Raw genomic sequence first — 6,015 nt, forward strand, 5'->3', positions numbered from 1 at the left:
TTCAAGACAGATAGTCTCGAAAAAATGTTGCTGGATCAGGCACCAAATCTTCCATTGGGCTGAAAGTCTCCATCGTTGAGAGTCCAGATACATCAGGAGGAACATGACTTAGATACCATACATCAGCTGAACTGCAGGTAACTGACAACCATGGCTTGTGCTGGGTAAATCATATCATTTCAAGACTTAGCAGAAGGGATCAAGACTAATATTTCAGACTCAAAAGAGCAATAAGTGTGGTCATTCAGCTGTGTTGCTCAGACCTGTTCTGGAACAAGATATGGCAGCTATCCCAGCTCCTGCAAATCTTACTCACACGTAGATTTCTTCATTGTAGAACTGATCCGAATTAGTGACGTGGGGAAGAGTCCAAAAAGAGCTCCATCCTTACAACTCAGCTCCTGGGGCCAGCACAGGGCCTGGCATAATGAGAAGGGCTAGAGAGTCACCAAAACACTGAGCATTTGCTTTCACTCAAAGGAAAGTGAGTTGCACAGCATTACTCTGTATTTTTTGAGGCCACATAATATCAATCATATTATTCATTACCGCAATATTAATGAAGGACAACCCTGCAAGACTGGTGGTGGGTCAAAGCAGGGTAGTTTTTTTTTTTAGTATCTATAAAGAAAGTGTATAGCGCATGGTCACACCTTCATGCAGCAGTCAGACCACCTTCTCCTTTTGTAACCAACAGCTTTTCACTGCAGTGGCTGCACTGTGCTCCAAGAAGTGGCATTAGCTCCAATATTAAATCCCAGTCCAACTCAATGAGGGTTTCCAGATCTCCTTCAGAAACAATGCAGCATCCCTTTTTAAAAGGCAGAAATGGTAATGTTTTGATGGGCCATTAAATGACATGTTCCACTGCAACAATTTTAATATTTTTGCCTGTGTTACCAAGACCTACAGCTGCTTCTTCCTTTTATCAGGTTTCACATTTTTAAGTAGATTTCTGATTGGTTTTGGAAAATGTATCCTTGCTACAAAGGCTAGAGTCTGATTCTGGTGCCTTATTAATATCCATATTCCCTTTCTGTTAAATACTGTGATTCAGATAGTTTAAAACAGTTTGGTTTTGTCTTGAAAACAGACAGTCAGCTAAAGATGAGCCTCCTTTTCCAACCCTTTCCACAGCCTGCTGTTTTTGGCTGGCTTTCTGATGCTGACAGCTAGGCTGGCCCTTGGTAGGCCGCCCCACGCCACCCACCCTTAGCCCTTACCAGGGCTCCACATGTGAGTCCGGATGTGAGGACAGGGACCTGGTTATGTCCTTTTGATTCCTGCTGTGCCACTTGTCCTGACTCAGCATCCCGGTGAGAGCAACGTGATGCCTGCTACCGCTGCCGCTCGCGCAGCTGGCGAGGTTTCCCCGCAGTTATTTGCCATCAGTGGCTTCAAAGTGCACCACCACCACCTCCCTGGGGCCCACCAGATGCAGGTTTGCGATCGCCTGCTTTGTACTGCATGCCCGTTGCGACAGGACTTCAGGAAGGAAACCACAGAGAAATGAGCTGTGAGTGCATCCCCTGATCCTCCTACGGTGGGCTCGGAAGTCACAGCGCTGCAAGCCTGTCTCAATGAGAAGTGATTTCTTAGCTGACAGTTGTGCGTGTGGAAGGCTAATAAGTGCTCACACTGGTTTTCAGCCAGCTAACAGAAGTCAGTTGTAGTTTACATCTTGCCTTTGCCTCCATATGCACCAAGGAAGAAGTCACTGGTACTGTCCACTGAAGTCATCTGCATTTTTTCCATGTCCAGTCATCTCTCGGTGTTTTTCTCAAAAAACTAATACAGAACATATGTAAATTGGGCTGTAAGAACATATTCTGTATATTTAACTCTGAAAAATGAAGTTAGGATGAAGAATGAACATCAAGAGAAAAGAAAAAATAAAAAGGATGGCTGGGAATATTTTTACCAGGGCACAGCTAATCCGCAACCTGGATGCGCTGCTCCCAGGTGATCAAGACCTGACTGTGTTTCAATCACAAATGTGACTCCTTTCATTTCTGCCTTAAACCAAAGCAAGCTCGAGTTCTCTGGGCTAGCCTACATCTTTTTCTCATTGCAGAACTTGGCACTACTCAGCACGAATAGCATGCCTCGCTCAAGGAACGGCAAGAGTAATGAAGGCAGGGGCTTTCTGGATCATGCATGAGATTCATTAGCAGAGCTGTGGGGCACTTCCCGCAGCACCTGCCCAGGCTACTCCTGGCAGCGCTCAGCGCTTTTGGGTTTTCCCTTTCCTGATCCCCAGCTGAAAACAACTTCTAAAGAGGCAGTTCCCATGACATGTTCACGTTTGGCAAGTAATGGCTGATGCTTAGGTGGAAAGAGAGAAATCACCCTTCCCTGTTCATCGTGACCTCTTTACCTTAGCTTCTCTCCACATCTGGTCCTCTTACCCCATGCCCCCGCCTCCGCTATGCCTTTTCTTCTTTTGTTTTTCTCTCTTTATAACTTATCCCCCTCTTATGTTACCACCTTTCAAAAACACAATAGCGTGGACCTAACATAATGTTTCCTGCTATCATTCCCTCCTCACCTCCTCACCGGTGGTCCTGGTTTCTGCTGTAAGCTCTTTGGGAAATGGCCTTCCCACCACCTCCTCTTTGCCTCTGCTAGAGGGGGGCCCAGTCCTGGTTGGTCTGTGGGCCAATCAACGTGGCTACAAGTAGTGATAACGAGTAGCAATTTGCTCCTCAGTTAATTAATTTCTACACATGTCAAGTCTATAAGCTATCCTTTTCAACAAAAACATGCATTTCGTGTTCTGAAATTGTATATCTAATATCAAATTTTACATCTCATCAATTCAAGGGACAGAAGTCACCTGACCTGGTGTGTGCTGCTGGCCTAACGCAAAATCAATTTTGAACTTACAGTAATGGAAAGGAATTTTTTCTTGAATCAATTGAAGATGGAATTGTCGTGGAAATTTTCGAATCACTCCACATAATAATCAATAACAACGAAGTCCCGAACCGCTCCTGAACAGTTCACAAGTCAAAAAAGTGCTGAACTTCATCCAATAAATTATTCATTGTGAATTGTTCGCACAGCTGTGCTCTACATACAAGGGAAGTTCAGGGGGTCTAATAATCCCTCTTCATGCAGAATATTTTGTTACATGGGGAAAACAGTAATTCAGAGGATGCCCAATTTTTATGCTCTTGTAATAAATTAAGAAACTGTTTGATTTTGTCATCTGTGAGGGAAATACTCTTTTTTTTCCACTGGAATGAACTATCTCAGAATAGTTTTTAATGGAAATGATTAGAATGGTTGCTATTAAGAAATCAGCATTGGTCCAGCAATTACCACACAATCCCAAATGATGTAGTACAGGAAAATATATTTATCCCAGAGACTGTGTGGTAACTTATGGTAAAAGTTGCTTCTTTAGGAGCAGCCACCACAACTCCATCTGTTTTAGCTAAAATATCTGTCCAAGTGACCCCAATTTCAACTTTATGAGGCTCATATTAATAGGGAATCTGAAGAAAATGAGCCAGAGTTTAGCTTCATGTCACTACTCACATTTTCAAGCTCTTTATCAAGTATTTCTTAAAAGTGTCCTGTATGCTAGAGCTCTGAATGCCTGTCTGTAAGTGATGGACTCGTCTTTAAAGAAACAGATCCACTTAATGTGTTCAGCTACAAACATGAGCCTATTGGTGCATATGAACTAACATGTCACCCCATGATTGATGCTTCCCTGTTACTCTGCCAAAGTACATTAAGTTAAGCTCCTTTTCATCTCCACAAATAGTAGGGACTACAGATGGCCCTCATTTGTAATCCTCAACTAGCACAGCTGAGCGATGGGAGAGGGTGCTGGTACCCATTGCCCGCCTGAAACGGATTAAGGAGATTTCTGTACAGAGCAGCGTTACAAGAATAAAGTCCCAAAGCAAATAATAACAAAAAGGAAGGAGTGCTGACAGTGGCTGTGAGCATTGCCAAATGGTGCAGATGACAGTATCTCTGAGTAGACAGTTGTATTCGGTGGTGAATATTTCAGCAGTGTGCACGACTCCCATCTGCCTGTCCTTTGCTGCTGGTCTCCCATGTGCCATGAGCAACGTGCACTATGAGCACTGCTGTACTGGCATCCCAATCATTCAGAAGCCCACGGCTAACCTACTGACTTCAGTCACGGCCAGGATTTTGTCATTCACTGGAGCAGGTCAAGGCACCTCTCAACGTGGTCAGTTGTATATAGGGAGCTCAGACCACTTGTCAGTGGCCATGCATCTACATTTTGAAGTACAAAACAAATCCTGCAGGCTCTGTGCTCAAACTGCTTGCTGGAGGCTTCTACTATAGTTGTTGGTGCTGCAGTCTGCTGAAGGAAACGTCGGCCCCTGCAAGGCACTTCCAAGGTGTATTTTCCCAGAACACTGTAGTGTTTCAGAAAAGAGAGAGGAGAAAAGCCTCTACCTTTTTGCTTGGTGTACACACTAAGCAGGTTGAAACCATTTCAGGACACAACATTGGGCACCTTCTCAGCAACAAAAATGTCCTCTTGCTGTTCTCTGAGGACAAGTGTGCAGGGTCCGTGTGGGTCTGCCCTTGGCATTGCTGTGGAAAGGGAGGCTGGGAGGGGCACTGATCTTCCCCATTGATGCTTTCACCTCATATCAAAGCTATTTCCATCTCTCATGTAGAAAGCATGCATTGTAACACAGATTTTCTTCACTTGACACGTATTACAAGAGTGAATTTATGCCTCTTTGCTTTCAAAAATATGTATTTGGGAAAAAAAAAAAAAAAAAAAAAGAAGAAGAGAAAAAAAAAGGAAAGGTGGCTGCAGTTTTGTGTGAGGGGTCTGTGGGACGGGGATCAGCATCTGGCTCTCAGTGGCTATGAGCAGACAGTGCCGAGCGCGGCCTGGAGGAGCAGGGCTGTGCTCCGGCCAGACAGGAAGGGAGCCCCGGCGTCCAGACGGCACGAGAGATAACAGCTGCCTTTCCAGACACCATTATCTGCTCCAGCGAGTCATTGGGACCAGCCAGCGGGCCTTCTCCAGGGAAAGCCACACACAGCTCCTCGGAGCACCACGCTTCACCAGGGGAACAGAGCTGGTGGTGCTCTGGCCTCTGAGCCGGTGCAGACACAGATGTGTCCTCGTGGGGACCTGCCTCTGCTGTAGGGCTGGCGCCTTGCTGGCCCTGCACTTGCAGCCACCCAGGAGTCTGACCAGGCTGGGCTCTGGCCATATGAGAGATGAACAGATACTCCTCTTCCGCATTTTTGCATGATTTAATTAGTCCTGACTGACCAAAGGTGAGAACAGAAAGGTCTCCTGGAGCTGATGCTGATCCCTGGTGCAGCCTCAGTTTCCCTTCTACATCAGCCACTCACTTCTGGCTTCATCAGAGCAATGTCGTGTTGCAGCCAGCTCCTAACACGCAACGTTTCTGCCATGAAAGTCAATATCCAATGCAAACTCCAGGTCTGGTTGCTCATGGCACAGTATTATGTCTCCAAACATCCCTCTTACCACGGTGACCATCATCAGTTACATGTTCCTCACTCCTTTCTTGCCTCTGCATGCAGGGAGTGAGGCTCTGTGGCACGGGAGAACCCAGAAATTCCCAAACCTCCCCTTCCAGTGCCTCACCCCAAGCATCCCAGCACAGCTTCTCCACAGGTCCCGAGTAGCAGAGAGCAGCTTCACAGCATCTCATGGCCCTGGGGCCACAGATTCTCCTCCTGCAGCCCCCAAGGATACCCAGGAGCCTCGGCATCATGGTCATGTTAGAGTTCTTCCCGCCACCCTTCACCACACCTTCCTGCTCCTGCCACAAGGAGGTTGAAGACCAGCTTCCAAGGGATACAGCAGAGTTTGGAAAGCTCCCTGGCTGGAGAAGCAGTGTGGAAAGAGAGAAGCAGGGGAGGGTGAGGAGGTGAAGTGGTGGGAGAACCTGGAGGCTGTGCAGGGGGTAACTCTGAAGTAAAGGGCTCTTCCCCCTTCATGCTAAACTGAGAATATCTTTTCCTTTTCAT

Source organism: Aythya marila, assembly GCF_965140915.1.
Source record: "Aythya marila genome assembly, chromosome: 1".
NCBI classification, from domain to species: Eukaryota; Metazoa; Chordata; class Aves; order Anseriformes; family Anatidae; genus Aythya; species Aythya marila.